The sequence below is a fragment of the Tenrec ecaudatus genome, chromosome 13 (genome assembly GCF_050624435.1).
Source record: "Tenrec ecaudatus isolate mTenEca1 chromosome 13, mTenEca1.hap1, whole genome shotgun sequence".
Classification (NCBI taxonomy): Eukaryota; Metazoa; Chordata; class Mammalia; order Afrosoricida; family Tenrecidae; genus Tenrec; species Tenrec ecaudatus.
Window position 1 is genome coordinate 10,693,533 of NC_134542.1, and position 16,068 is coordinate 10,709,600.

At 45.9% G+C, this 16,068-nt stretch overlaps 1 non-coding gene across 1 annotated transcript; it reads left to right on the top strand.

The window, feature by feature from the left end:
• The first annotated feature begins 15,630 nt into the window (after positions 1-15,630).
• LOC142425278 (small nucleolar RNA SNORA40) lies at positions 15,631-15,753 on the top strand. The gene has a single exon (XR_012779626.1). It is a non-coding gene; the product is annotated as a small nucleolar RNA SNORA40 (small nucleolar RNA).
• The last annotated feature ends 315 nt before the right edge of the window (positions 15,754-16,068 follow it).

A 16,068-nucleotide genomic window follows, 5' to 3' on the forward strand; every position in this document is an offset into this window, starting at 1 on the left:
TGTGTGTGTAGGCAAGGTCTAGAGTGGACATAGCAATTCAAATTATGAAGCATTTAGCTCCCATCGTCCCCTCCTCCCCAGAATAGCTTCAAGCATTCTTGCCCTCACTGGAGTCCCTAATTAAAATCTAATAAAAGCAGGAGGGTTCCCCAGGCTCTTTCAGGGCCTCATCTCATGTCTTATTTTTAGATCTGATCAGTTTAAGGTAATGGACCATAGAAGCATCTGCTCCCTTCCAGGCAAATCCCAGTCTCACCATTGGCCATTGTCCATCCTGATTCACAACAGGACCATTGCCTGGGAACTCGGCAAACCAATATTAGGATCTCAATGCTTTCAGGATTTAATTTCAAGGGGGCACCTGGGATATTAATACTACCTCTTGTTGAAATAGGCCCAACTCAGTTGTGTTGGTTTTCATTGCCCTACCTTCAGCTGCAGCATCTTTTTAAGCCTCAATCAGGCCCAAAATATTGCAAGGGGGTTGTGTTTTTTAATTATTATTTTAACCATTGCAGAGACATATAATTCACACATCATACAATTCAATAACTTTATCACCTCAAGAAGAATTGTGCAATCATCACCACAATCCATTTTAAACCATTTTCTTCTTTCTTGTACTGTTATCAGGTCCCCATTTCTCCTGTCACTCCCGCCAAGGACACTAACCCAATTACTGGCTCTGTGGGTTTTCCTATCCTGGATTTCATATACACAAACATGTAAAAACAAACAAAAACGCTAATGACAATAGCAATGCAAAACATAAACAACCTCAATCGAAAAGAAAAGAGAAAATATTAAAAACTAGAACAAATTCAAAATGGATCAATAGGAAGATAAATGAAAATGTGTTCCATTTTAACCTAACTGCATCTGCAATAATCCACTTTCCAATAATAACAAGGCTGTTCACATCCCTGGTCTATGCCAGAGGAGACTCACTACAGGCCCCATCCATGTGTCTCTCCTTTGCACTTCTTTCCCCCCTGAAGCAACTTTAAAATGGTTCAAAAGAGATATCAAATGAAAAGGTATTACCTAGAACCTAACTACATCTGCCATAATAGACTTTATAAGGCTCTCTGATGACAAGGCTATTCACAACCCTCATTTTTGACCAGAGGAGCTTCACTGAAGGCCAAATGCATGTGTAGACCCTACAAATGGATTTTGGGTTCCCACTGTCATCCATAACCTTCTGTATACCAGGTGCCCGGCCCCATATTCTTGATCAAGAGTGGACACACTGCCTACCTAGGCAAGGGAGCCACAAAGACAAGAAGCAAGTCTTTCCAAACTGCTCTTCAGCCTTGTACATACCCAACTGAAATACATACCAAAGTGACTTGTCCACCAAGAGCCCTAGGGGTCTGCCTCTGCCCCAGGAACAGGGCTGGATACTTGGTTACCTTTGTGCACCCAAGTCAAAGGTACCTTGAAGTCTCCACATCTTAGCTAGAACACCCATTAAATCTTATAGGGAACCTTTCTCTGCTCTCACCAAGGTTTTACAGGGGACATGATTATAGGCGGAGAGGCACTAGACAACCTCAACTTCACAGGTTCGAAACTTAACTCTTGGACTTCTACCACCCCTTACTCCTCAAAAGAAATCAAAATAAAAATAGGATTTCCACCCTTCTCAATTGATTTCAGTTAACAGTAACTCCATCTTCTCAGGTGCGCGCAGGACCCAAGGACCTGCCAGACACGCTGACTCCCTCCCCACTAGTTGGATGTATCAGCAAATCAGATTGGCATTCCCAAAGGGAATCCTCTGACCACATCAAGAACATCCTCAAAGGATCCTCTTCCCCTGGCCCCTCCTGTGGACTCTCTCAAAGCTTGTTTCCAGCAGTCCTGTTAGCACGTGAAGCAGGTCATCTTTCCGAAACTCATCCTTAGCTGGTTCCTACTTCACTCAGAGCTGAAGTACTTGTAATGTATGATCTAAAATGACACCCATATGATGTCCCCTCACTAGAGCATAGCACCACAGAGGACAATACTGGGGACGCAGTGTAGGGAGTGAGTCCAGTCTGACCTCCTGATAGTGGGGTGGTCCATGAAGGGAACATAACAGGCCTGCATCGAGAGCAAAGCCATGAAGTTCCTGAGGAATCCTGAAAAGAGACTTCGGATTCACGGTATAGTTTTTTTCTCTTTTTGTTTTCCTCTTTATTTTTTTCTTCTTTGATTCTTTTGTTTTGTTGCCTGACCTTTGTTGATTTTATTCTGTCTATATAAGATGGGCATGAGAAGCAAGCCCATGGAGAAGTAGTGAGACCAATGGTTCCTGGGAGGAATTGGGGGAAGAGGAGGTGAGAGGAAGGGAGCGGTGAGCAAATAGCATCATGGAAAGGGGAACCACTAGGGGTCAAAAAATCAATGGCAAGGGGTGTGTCGAGTTCCTGGTGGTGTTGGAGCCACTGCTATCTAGTCGAGAGGAATTACAGAGAGACAAATAAGGATTGAGCATGGGGCGGGAGGACAATAAGAAGAAATGGAGGAAAGGACTAGGAAGAAAAACTATTTATAGAGTTACATAGGCATGTACATATGTAAATATATTAGTACATAAAGACTGAGGTACTTGCCTGTGTACATATATTTATATGACAATACATTGAGGTTGTGGATGACTCTAGGCCTCTACTTAAGTTTTCCCTCAACACAAGAACACTTGGTTCTAGCAATGTGGCACTGGGTGATGCCCACCTTGCTGAAACAATCGCTGAAGACAAACTGGGTACATACACAAATGTGACGAAGAAAGCAGATGGTGCCTGGCTATTAAAAGATATAGCATAAGAGCCCCCATAACATGATCTTTAAATTAAAAAGATATAGCATCTGGGGTCTTAAAAGTTTGAAGTCAAACAAGCAGCCATCTAGCAGGAAATCAGCAAAGCCCACATGGAAAAAGCACAGCAGCCTGTGTGATCATGAGGTGTCAACGGGAGCAGGCATCAGAAGTTTAAAAATTAACAACCTCATCAAGGTGAAAGAGAGGGGTCCAAGTAGAGACACGTTGACACAATGGCCGCAACAATGGACTCTCATGTAACGATGTTAAGGATGCACAGGGCTGAGCAGTATTTTGTTCTCTTCAGAGGCCCACTATGAGTCAGAACCAACTCTGGGACACCTAATCACCACCCCAATTTCCTGCCTGCACATCCTCCTGGCTCCCGCTTTCAGTCTCCTGCAGGGGAACTGACCTCTCACTGTTGTAGGCCTACTTTTCAGTGTGCTCTTTCCAGTATGTTTCCTTGGCCGGTGGGTTGTGTGGGACAAGAGCATACCACGGAGCCTTCTAGTCTTTCCTCAGATGTCACCTGCTCTTGTTTGACCCCTATTTGGGCCACCCGCTTTTAAACTGAAATCCACCTCCCTACAATCCCCACCTCTTTTATCCTGCTCAATTTTGCCCCCATGACACCACATTTTGACTTTATTTTTTTAAGGACCTGAGAGAGACAGCAAGGAATAGACCATAATGACTTTGGCTCATAATGCACTCTGAGCATAGCCCTCTTAATGTAACTCATTCACCATTTTAAAAAGGCCACATGACTAACTTTAAGGTCTCTTACCACCTCCTCTGGTCCTCCTGCATCTGTGTGGTGGTGGCTGTTGATAGGTGCTGAGTTGAGTAGGTACCAACTCCTAGCCACCCGATATGCAAAAGAAAGATGCACTATCCAGTACGGCACCATCTTCTCCATCGGTGCTTTGTTCAAGCTCATTTTTGCCACCTTTGTATCAATCCACCTTGTGGAGGGACTTCTTCTTTTTCACTCTCTACTGTATGAAGTGTGGTAGTTAAGTAATCTGGTGTCAACTTGAGACTTAAGAGTGAATGGCGTGGAGTTTAGTCTGTCAATCAGGTTGCAGCTTGATCTCATTTGGAGGCGTTAAGGAGATAAAAGGTTTGCTGGAGGTGAGACACACACTCACTCCCTGCGAGACATTATGGATGGCAAGCCTGACGGAGCTACACTATACAGCCAGGGCCCTGGAGCTGGAGGAGCCACATGGAGACCCCTGCCAGTACTGAGATGCTTCTACCACCACTGGATCCACAAGACTTTCCACCCACTGGACTGTGATCTTCCTGCATTCAGCATCATTGCATGTGTTTCGTGAGTCTGAAGGATACTTTCTAGATTGGTGTCAGGCATATGGGCTAATATAAGACTTATGGACTTGATCTGGACTGGGCTGGGATGTTTCCTCAATATTCAATTGCTCTTGTATATAAAGCTCTTTCTTATACATATATGAATGTGTGGCAGTTACATAATCTGTGGTCAATTCGAGACTTAAGAGTGAAGGGTGGTGTTCAGCCTGTCAATCAGGTTGCAGCTTGATGACCTCATTTGGAAGTGCTAAGGAAATAAATAGCTCACTGGAGGTGGAACACACATACACCCTGTGAGACATTCTTGTTGACAAGCCACATGGAGACAGGCTGATGGCAGTCAGAGCCTCAGAGCTGGAGGTGCAACGTGGAAGCGCACACCAGCACTCAGATGCTTCTGCCACCACTGGATCCATTAGACTTTCCGCCGCTGGGCTGTGATCTTCCTGCATTCAGCATCATTGCATGGCTGTGTGAGTCTAAAGTTTAATTTATGGACTAGTATTGACATAAGGGGTAATATCAGACTTATGGACTTGATCTGGAATTTATGGACTAGTATCAACATATGGGGTAATATTGGACTTATGGACTTGATCTGGACTGGGCTGGGGCATTTTCTTAATATACAATGGCTCTTTTATATAAAACTCTCTCTTATACACATGAATTTGTCTATGAATTTGCTTCTCTAGTCTTCCCAGACTAACACAGAATGTCTCTGGATTTGTTTCTCTAGTATACCCAGACTAATATACCAAATATGATCTTTCTCCAACAACTGGTCTCTCCAGATGACATGTTCAAAGTCTGAGAGACAAAATCTCTCCATTCTCATTTCTAAGAAGCATTCGGGATGCACTTCCTCCAAGACAGATATATGTGTTCTTCTGGCAGCGATGGCAGATGCAATATTCTTCACTGACACCATTAGCCCAAGGTAGTCTCTACCGGAAGCTTGTGTGTATCACTCTTTGATTCACTTGGACTGCCATTTTCTTGCATGTCTATGCCTCCATTTTTATGAACTATAATTCATGGGTTTATCTCCTTCCCAGGGAAGAGACATTTGGGTTGTTTGTAGATTTTTACTATTTTGGACAAGGCTGCAGTGAACATCCTTGAACACGCTCTCTGGGGTAAGTGTTCAGAAATGTGTCTTAGGCATGCACACCTAGCAATGGAATTTCTGAGCCGAAAACAGACTATACTGATTTATTGTATTTATTTTCCATTTCCTACAAACACAGAAAATTTTGTGTTTCCCCCAACTCCCATCCCCTCTGTAACTCTTTATGGAAGAAGAAAGTCTCCTATTTCTTCCACAGAGGTGTTGGTGGTTTTCAACTGCTGACCTTATGCTTAGCAGCCCATTGCATAACCACTATGCCACCAGGACTCAACAGTCTCCAGTTAAAGTCTACTCTATCTCTTAGAGTTACCATACTTGGCATTGCCTCGTTGGCAATGAGTCTGAATGAATGAGTAGTCGCTGTAACTAGACGCCGTGCCTGGCTGTATCATGCACATCTTTGTAAAAGTGATTAAATGTAGTGTTCCTATAAAATTATAGTTCCACTTAAATGAAATATCTAGTCTTGGCAAGTATGTAGTCATTACGAGTGGTGAGTAAATCAGGAGGAGGAGTGGAATGGGTCGTTGTTTAGGCCAACATTGGGGTGCCTGCTTACATACAGCAGAACGCGGTTATGGGAGAATTGTATTCCAGCTTACATTCTGAGCACTGTGTTTGCAGAAGGCTTCCATTTACAGTGGGAGTCAGCCCTAAATCCACTATTGAGTCACTCACCAAATAGATTCAGTCTGAATGTTCTTTCTGACTATTGACGGACAATGGAGAAAAAGCTTTAACCTAGGGCAGAGAGCGTGTCTGAAAGTGGATTACGACCACTCCCGTAACCACCCCGAGGAAGGGCAGCCTCGCCTTCAGGGACTTGCCTGGGTGTACCCTGGGTGGAAATTGGGGTGATGGTGGCATAGTCATGAGTCATACCCTCAGTGCCTTGGTTAGAGTGCCCAGGACCAATCTTGTAAGCTTTTCTAATCTGCAATCTTCAATGGTGGATTTATCTTAATCGAAGTCCCTTTCCAGAGTTTCTAGACCAGTGGTTCTCAACCTTCCTCATGCCATGCATGACCCTTAATACAGTTTCTCATGTTGTGGTGACCCCCAACCACAAAATTATCTTCGTTGCTACTTCATCACTATAAGTTTGCTACTGTTATGAATTGGGTGACCGTTGTTAAAATGCTGTTTGACCCCCAAAGGAGTTGTGACCCTCAGGTTGAGAACTGCTGCTCTAGATCAACCTGAAACTGTGATGAGTTGATCTGTTGCCAATGGTGATTTCGTGACAGTTCCCTCTGCTCTCTCATCAGCCAATCCATGTGTGCCATCATGGCCCCATACTAATCCTCTCCCTCATCCAGAAGATTTGTCTTTGTCCCGTGTCATAACAGGGTCTCTATAAATTATACTTCACTTTGGGGTCCTTTCCCCCTACAAGAGAATACATCTACACCTGCATTGGGCTAGCTCAGAGCAATCAGGCAGTTATAACATGCTCGAGTTGGAAGCTTTGTCCGACTTCAACATTAAAGTATCAGGAACTAGCAATATATAGGTATGGTTGAGATATGCCTGTGAGGGTGGCACCAGACTAGGCATGTTCTCTTCACAGAGTCCCTGTGAGTTGGAAATGGCTCAAAGGCACGTATCACTACCCACAACCACAGCAATGGCTAAAGTAAGTTCTTCAGCTATTTTTGATAAATAGTTTGAAGATATTTTTGGTACATCATTAAGGACTTGCTAGTTAGTCAGCTCATACTAGTTAGTCTACTTTCAACCACATGCTCCCCGAGGACAAGCAGTTCCTTCCTTGTTTACTCATCCTGGGTCACCTTCTGTATTTGAACTTGAACTCTAAACACTTGGTTTTAGGACGAATCATGGAAGCCCCAATGAGTTCTTTCTGGCGATTAACCTGCCATGTGCCCTCAGCAGGGTGTGTTTGAAAGGGGATCCCTGGGACTCCGCTAGGCAGCCGCCCAAGAATGGAAATCCACCTCTCTAGGTAACCTCTAACTGGTGCAAGGGCTGCTCAGTGGGAGAGAGGGGAAGAGACTTTGGGGCCGGGAAGGGGGGAGGGGGGAGCACTCTGGGACTTAAACCAGATTGCCTAGGTATGCTCCAGTAAATCAGTGCCCTCAGCCCCACCCCATGCCCCCACCCCACTCTGCTGCTCTCCTTTCTACTGATTAACCTGTTAGTGGCGTGTCAGAGCTTTGCTGACTGATCATGAGTTACTGTGTTAGACAGGGTTCTCCAGAGAGACAAAACCAGATTGCTAATAATTATATATATATATATAAAGATAGATATACAACACAAGAAATGAACTGTTAAATTATATACAGATAGATAGATAGATATAGAACACAAGAAATGAACTGTTAAATTATAAAGCAGTACAAATGGCTCAGTGCAACTCACTCCCGTGAGAGAATTGTGAGGCACTGGCAGTCCTTCAAGTCTTGAGGGCCACCAGGTAGTCTGTCCTCTGTAGAGAGAGCTAGGCTAGCCCAGCACATGCAGCAAACAGCAAGGCAGGTCACCAACCGTCAGCCAGGTCACCAACTGTCAGTCCCCAGCTCCAGAGATGTACATTCTAATTCTCTGGCAAGTCAAGTCTTAAAGGGACCTCAAATTACAGTGACACAGTCCACAGGTTAGGCATCCCACAGTTAGTGTAGCTTACAAATTGAGACACAGATCAAGCAAGGCAGCCACACACTGCTCCGGTGATCAAAGAGCGAGAGACAAGAAAGGCCGAGCCATTTATCTCTCTGCCCTTCAATTAATCCCACATGTGTTTATCGGCCAGGCTGGCACAATAAACTAACTATCTCAGTTACCTTACTGAAGATTGGCCCTTTCTCTTATTTATGCCCTTTGTCATCCTGAAAACAACTTACCATATATACTCGTGTATAAGCCGAGTTTTTCAGCACAAAAAAATGTACTGAAAAACTGGAGTTCAGCTTATACACAGGTCAGTGGTACCCTGGCGAGGTGTAACATCTTCCTGGGACCCCCTGAGGTAACTGGCGCCTGTTATCTTGCAGGTGATTGCCATTCCTCCAGCCCCGCTGACACTGCAGGGCTTTGAATGTTTGTTTACTCCCATCTAACCAATCAGAGCCGTCCTATGACATGGATGGCTCCAATTCGCAGAAGCACCCGTCGTGATTCACTTACACGTACAGCTGAACTGGTAAGGATGTGTCTGTGGCTGCGCTCCGCCTCTCCACTCTGGTCTCTGTGTTAATTCACATCCTGTATTTCCCACCCTAGCCTTATACTGGAGTCAATCAGTTTTTTCTGGTTTCCCAGGAAATAATTAGGTACCTTAGCTTATACTCGGGTTGGCTTATATTCGAGTATATATGGTGGGTCTTTATAGGAGCCAACCGCCTGGGATAGTTTGGGCAAGAAATAGCCAGTCAACAGAGCTCAGCACAAACTCAGAAGAATCCCTTGCAGCTAAGGCCTGCATTCAGGAGGGGATTTAATGATGTTCAAGGGGTTCATCTTCAGAGGCCTCCGAGAGGAAGGGTTACAAAAACAGCCCATCCTGACCTGGTTTTCACATTCTTATTCTGCTTTGGGCTCCCCACCTCAAAGTCAGCAGTTCGAAGCCACCAGCCATTCTGAAGGAGACAGGTGAAGCTTTCTACTCTGATGGAGAGTTACAGTCTCAGTGATTTATAGGGTGGTTCTGCGCTGCCCTACAGTAGGCACAAGTGTGTGTTTTTACTTGTGTTAGACTAGGCCAAGGGCTTGAAGAGCTCACTCACGAATGGATTCATTTAGATAAGACCACACTGGAAGCTTGTCACCATCCAATTTCAGAGACAGTGAACTGGAGATAGAATGAAAATTTAAACCTTATTAGAGTGTACAAGAATTTGAGCTTGTTTAATCAAATCAACTTCAAATATAAAGAAAACTGATGTCATTGAGTCAGTTCTGACTCCCGGGTCCTCTTGTCTGTGCTGAGTAGAATGGAGTCCCATACAGCTCGCAATGCCTGATGGTTTGGGAAGCCTTTCTGTGGGGTGTTGGTAGGCTGCTCACATGGGTAATACCTCAGTTCTTGGCTTCGCACACTGAAAGAATTCAAGCCGAAGCCCATTTTGTAATCTGTGTTAGTCTGGGTTGACTAGAGAAACAAATTCATAGACACTCATATGTATAAGAAAGAGTTTTATATTCAAGAGCAATTGAATATTGAGAAAATATCTCAGCCCAAATCAAGTCCATAAGTCCAATGTTAGCCCATATGTCTGATACCAAGCTATAAATTCCTCTTCAGACTTATGAAACACATGCAATGATGCCGAATGCAGGAAGATCACAGGCCAGTGGGTGGAAAGTCTTATGGATCCAGTGGCAGTGGAAGCATCCCAGCGCTAGCATGGGTCTCCATGTGGCTTCTCCAGCTCCGAGGCTCACTGCCATCACCCTATCTACATGTGACTTGTCAACAAGAATGTCTGCCAGGGACTGAGCATGTGTCCCACCTCCAACAAGCTATTTATCTCCTTAGCATCTCCAAAATAGGTCATTAGCTGCAACCTGATTGACAGGTAAACTGCCCCCACCCTTCTCTCTTAAGTCTCAAATTGACAACAGATTATGTGACTACCACATAATCCAAGTGGGTTTTTATGAAGGACAGGACAAGTTTGAAGTTTTACTGTCTCAAAAGGGTTCACAACTGGGCAAGAGCAACTTCATGGAAAAGAGCACCCACATTTTCAGAACTAGGGGGGGGGTGGAATCCCAGGGCCCAAGGAACAAGAGGACACAGAGACCAGAGAGCAAGGGGGTCAGAGCGCAGGGGCCAGAGAGGCTGTGGCCCTGAGTATAGGTGGGCACATGTGGACACAGGTAGCACTTGTGGGCCCTCACCCTCCAACCTGCCACTGACCAGGAGCAGGGTAAAAGAGGGTCAGAAAAAGTCCCAGAGCGTGCTCCCTGCCTTTCTTCTAGCCCACCCCTGGCTGTGGGCAGGTGTGCTTGAAGCTACTTGTTGAGCCCAGTGGCTGGGGTAAGCCCACCTGGATGATGTCATGAGACTGGGCCTAGCTTGAGTCTCCCAGGTGTACCTCCCTTCTGGCTCAGGGGCTTGAGTGTGGACATGCTCTGTTTGGAGTCTTCATAGGTGTCTAATGGTTGCCTGATTTCCAGCTCTGAGATTTTTCCAATGACACTGGATCCAAGGATTTTCTACCCACTGACCTGTGATCGTCTACACTCAGTGTCATTGTATGTGTTTTGTGAGTCTGAAGAGGACTTTATAGATTGGTATTGGAAATATGGACTAATATCAGACTTATGGACTTGATCTGGACTGGGATGTTTTTTCATTGCTTAATTGCTCTTGTATATAAATCTCTTTCTTATACCCATATGTATGTCCATGGATGTTTCTCTAGTCTACCCAGACTAACATAGTGTCCAACTATTTCAGCTCTCTGCACCTCCCAGGGACTCCAACCTAAGGTAACCAAGACCCCCAATGGATAGAAGAGGGGCTTCGATGAGTTGGCAGAAAAGGAATATAGAGGTAACAGAATTTCTCCACCAAATTTTCGACTGTCCTTCTTATGTGTCTTCAGAGTTGAATTTCCTATGATCCTCACCCCAAATCGAGCGAATTTTTTAAAGTGTAGCAAGGATGAAGCACATAACTTTCCTCTAGTTCCTAAATGCTTCCTTGGCCACCCCCAACCCACCCCCACTATCATGATCCCAATTCTACTTTACAAATCCGCCTAGAACAGAGGATATACACTGAATGCACACTTAATAGGAACTGGAAACACAGGGAATCCAGGAAAGATGATCCCTTCAGAACCAGTGGTGAGAGTAGCAATACTGGGAGGGTGGAGGGAGGGTGGGGTAGAAAGGGGGAACAGATTACAAGGATCTACATGTGACCTCCTCCGTGGCGGATGGACAACAGAAAAGTGGGTGAAGGGACACGTCAGACAGTGTAAGATATGACAAAATAATAATTTATAAATTATCAAGGGTTCATGAGAGAGTGGGGAACTGGGGGGGGGAGGCAGAAAATGAGTAGCTGATGCCAAGGGCTTAAGTGGAGAGCAAATGTTTTGAGAATGATGAGGGAAATGAATGTACAAATGTGCTTTACATAATTGATGTATGTATGGATTGTGATAAGAGTTGTATGAGCCCCCCAATAAAATGATTTTTAAAAATGGGAAAAAAGTTGAATTTTGGGGACAGAGAGAAAGTGATGAAGAAAGAGTCCATCAAGAAAAGTCCCAGAATCCCTTTTCTGACTTCGGTCGGAGGATAAGGAGATCTGTGCACAGAGGTTATGAGGTGGCATACATGTAACACAGGGAGGATGAGCTAGGAGTATACATGCACTAGGAAAGGATTTCCCTAGGGCACACATGTGACACAGGAAGGTATATACCTAACGTTGCATATACATACCTTAGCCTCACCTTGGTCACCCCTGAGTTGGCTTGGCCTTAGGTGTCTTTGAGCTCTCCTACAGAGGAACAAAGATGGACTTATTCTTCAAGGATAATAGTGTGCTTATCCCCTGGGGGTGGGTCCTACTTAAGGTGGGACAGACAATAGGGTCTGGTTACCTTAGATGGCTGACAACCTTCAGGCAGATAACCTTCAAGCAGTTGACCCCAAGTGTGTATAGTCAGTGACCATGTGTTTGCAAACCTTAGAATTGGCATTACTATGGGGGGACATCGTGGGGAATAACTTTCACTTAGGAGAATGTGAGTGGGATGCATCTCGAACCCATGAACGTGAAGGTTTCTTCCATGGGAGCCTTGGCCTCCCAGACTCCTTGACATGTGAATGTTGAGAGTGTGTCTGAATACACTCTCTTCCCGGTCTGATTACCACAGGTAGGCATAGCCTTTATACGTTACCTGCACGAACAAGGTCCCAGAAGTGGAATAGGTAGGGATTTCGAGTGCAGTATAGGAAGAGGTGGGTGGAGGGTGGGATGGGTGCACTATGGGAATGAGGAAGTACATAGGGTGAGGCAGTGCACTGGGTTTCTTTTCCAACAGTTAAAATTCCCTATTAAGATTTTTCCTTACAAAGGCTTTCTACTCATATCCACAGCCCACAAGGGCAGTTCTACCCTGTCTTATAGGGTCGCCATGAGTCCGACTGGACACCGTGGCAATGAGGGCTTTTGGGTTTGGTCAGAAGACGATTCAAGCCATCTATCTCCACCGGTCACTGGAAACCCAGGAGGGACCGTATACCCCTCTAAGTATCCCAAACTAAAACCCTGGGCCTTACTTAGTTTGTTGGGTTTAAATCGCATCTTCCCTTATACACGTTAGAACAAGGAAAGAAAGAGATGCTGACAACTCTGTGAAGTCCGGCTGGTGCCATTTATTAGGAAACAGATTCTTTAGGTTGACAGAAAGGCAAGGCAGGGGTAGAGACACAGGACAGAGATGTTACAGGAGACGGAGGAAGAGAAACAAGCGTTCCAAAAGTAGAGCACCTGAAACCAAGCCTGGTCATTGCCACTCATCACGGCCGGCTGTACAGAGTCGAACTGCCGCTTTGGGTTTCCAAGGCTGCCACTGTTCCGGAAGTAGACAGCCTCATCTTGCTACCGGGGTGGGGGCTGGTGGCTTTTCACCGATGCCCTCCCAGGGATATGGATTGGACTCCTCAGCCTGAGGCCAGGCTCAGCCACTGGCCTTTACTTCAGGGCAGTAAAGAAGAATGGAAATCTTACCTGTGGCACCTTGACCTGGGGTCCCTACCCAGAGGCCAGGTGCCCCCCTAGCAGCAGCATTGCTTCTTGCAGCAGCACTTCTGTTGGCAGCACTTCTGCTGGCAGCAGCCCTTCCCGCAGCCGCAGCCACACGAGCCGCAGCAGCAGGGGACACAGCGGCAGGTATGGCGGCGGCAGCAGACCACGGGGGTGCTGCAGCAGCCCCCACAGCAGCCGCAGCAGCAGGGGCAGCAGTTGGAGCAACAGCCCACACGGTAGCACCTGCAGGTGGTGCAGCTGCCACAGCCGCCACCGCAGCCGCCACCACAGCCGCCACCGCAGCCGCCACAGCCACCGCAGCCACCGCAGCCACCGCCACAGCCGCCACCACAGCTTCCACAACCACAGCAACCCATGGTGTCAGTCAAGAGGACTCAGAGGAGTTGAGAGAGAGGATGCAGGAGGTGAGAGTGAGAGGTCTGATGCCACCTAGGCTGGAAGGTCCTTATATACCTTGTTCAGGGGCTAACATATGACTTGACTCCTATCAACTTCCTCATTGTTGTTCCCCTGCTCCTCTGGGAGAATTTCACAAGACCCTGACTGTATTTCCTTATCACATACCTTTGCCCTGAGACAAGACCTTATTTTAGCCTTTATGTCTTCCTCAAGTTAATCTTCTAAGGAAGACGCCAGCCTTCCAGAGCCTGTGGGATCTTGCTTTCACTCAGCTGCCTTCAAAGGACAAGCCAGCTTGTCCCAGAGTCTTCATTTGATGAAGGTTCATGTCCTTGTTGCCACTCAGGACTGTGACAGCGAGTGGGGATTCCCTTCCGTGGTTGGAAAGGGACCCTTCTTAGCTGGCTGGTCACTTGCTAAGCACAAGAAAAATTGGGCTCTCTGTGGGTAAGGAAACCAACTAAATTTGCATGTCTCCTTTGTCAGAAAGGCTTTATGGCTAAAAGACCAACAAAAAAAGTATCTCATTTATTTGACTCCATTCTGTCCTTGACTCACACGTCAAAATATGAGGCCACTTGGAATTGCATAGGTCTAGATTGGGAGGCTTTTCTGGAAGAATTCCAATGCCAGCTTCCCACCCCAGCTCCCACCTTCTTTGCCAGTGGACAAAGGGGTCAACAAACCCTGCCACCAGTTGGCTTCATGTCCTAAGGAATGCCATGACCCCTGGGTGACACCGTTTCTTCAGTCCAGGTGAAATGATGTCTAATTGTAAATACCCACCACTCATCGATCGGTTTACCACATTGTGGAGGCTGTGTACTGGGGTCATGTTGGAAGCTACACCACCAGTAGTTCAAATACCAGCAGAGTCACTCATGGTGTGCCAGTCTCAGCAGGGCTTCTAGAGTGGTACAGTTGAAGAAGAAAAGTCTGCAGGTCTCTTGACAAAAGTGAGCCCTTGAAAACCCAATGGAACACAGTAGAATATTGTCTAATGGAGTGCTGGAAGATACCCTCGCCCCGCCCAAGTTGGAAGGTACTCACAAGACAGTAGCCTCAACAATGGGCATCAGAAGTCAAGAAGCTGGACTCTGTTCACCAGTAACTCAACAGACTTCACTTTTGTTTTTGTGCTTTCAGCTCTCGTCCACTTTTTAAGGAGCCTGGTGGCGTCGCAGGGTTTGATTTGAGTTGCTAAGCAGAAAAACGGGCAGTGGTTAGAGACCACCAGCCACGTGTCAACCCATCTTGTTGACGACCTTCCTGTAGGGAAGGTGAGGCCTCCTACACCCGGATGCAGTTACTTATAGATGTGGTGTCCACAGTGACTGAGAGCACGTGCACCCCTCTTGTCCAATTTCACAGTCACCCCGGGTACTCTTCTGACCCATGTGACCCAGGTATCCTTTCCAACAGCCCGAAAGGGAAGAATTCACAATAAATCCTTTTGTAGACTTCAAGGGGCTTTTGCTAAACTTGATTCATTTTCAAGCACATTATTACATAGGATGGTCCCCTTTCACATTTAGGTAGGGCAGTGGTTTTTCAACAGTCAGTGGGGTTTTGGTGTCCAGAGTGTATTAGAGCTTAAAAAATGAGCACTCTGGTAGGTAAAAGCTATGAATGTCAGGAGTGGCCCAGAATTCATTGTCAGGGTCCCCAAAGAGATGAAGCCTCCACTGACTTTTTTCTGATCATTAATCCAGGATGTAAATGGTCTGTGTGCCTAAGAACGTAAACATCTCTACCCCACCTTCTCCAGGCAGCCCAGGGAGGGCAGTCTCTCTCGTAGAGGACTTATCTAGATGTGTCCTTGATGGACATCACCATACTGGGGACAGAACAGTCATGGGGCTGAATAGTCATCAGTCTCATCCAACCTGCCTTGGACAAAGAACCCTGGATCCATCTTATAAGCCTCTCTATATAACAATGTGTGTGACCTAATCATGGTCCCGATTCTGCGTCTGAAGTCCCACTTACAACTGTGAGGTATAGATCTGCCATCGGTCATGAATTTGTGACCGTTTCATTTGTTCCATCCTCTATTTATCTAGCTCCCTCAGATGCCATTTTTACCTCATGCTAATCACCTCCCTCATCATAATTTTGTGTGATGAATTTGGGTTCCTCATCTGTTTGAAGACAAAAAATTACCATGGCTTGTTGAAAGGACACAACTACTGCATTTGTGTTTGTGTTTGTTAAATTAGTGGACACTTAAAGACAAATGCAAGCATAAATCCTCTTTCCCAACCCACAACTCATTGTGCAGTATGACTTTGGATACAGATAAGAAGAGACATGTCAAACAAACAAAAAAAAAGAGCACACAATGATCTGTCTATGGCCAGAGTGGTCCTTAAGGAAAGGATGGTAGACGTACAGTCACGACTGATCAGTCCTGGAGAAAGACATCCTGCTGGGTAAAGTGGAGGGCCAGTGAAGAAGAGGAAGGTCCTCAAGGAGATGGATTGGCATCGTGGCTGCAACAATGGTCTCAAGAATAGGAACAATTACAAGGCTGTAGCAGGACCAGGCAGTGTTCCGTTCTGCTCTGCATGGGGCCGATGTGGTTCAGAGCCAACTGGATAACACCTAACATCAACATGTGTTCTCTTT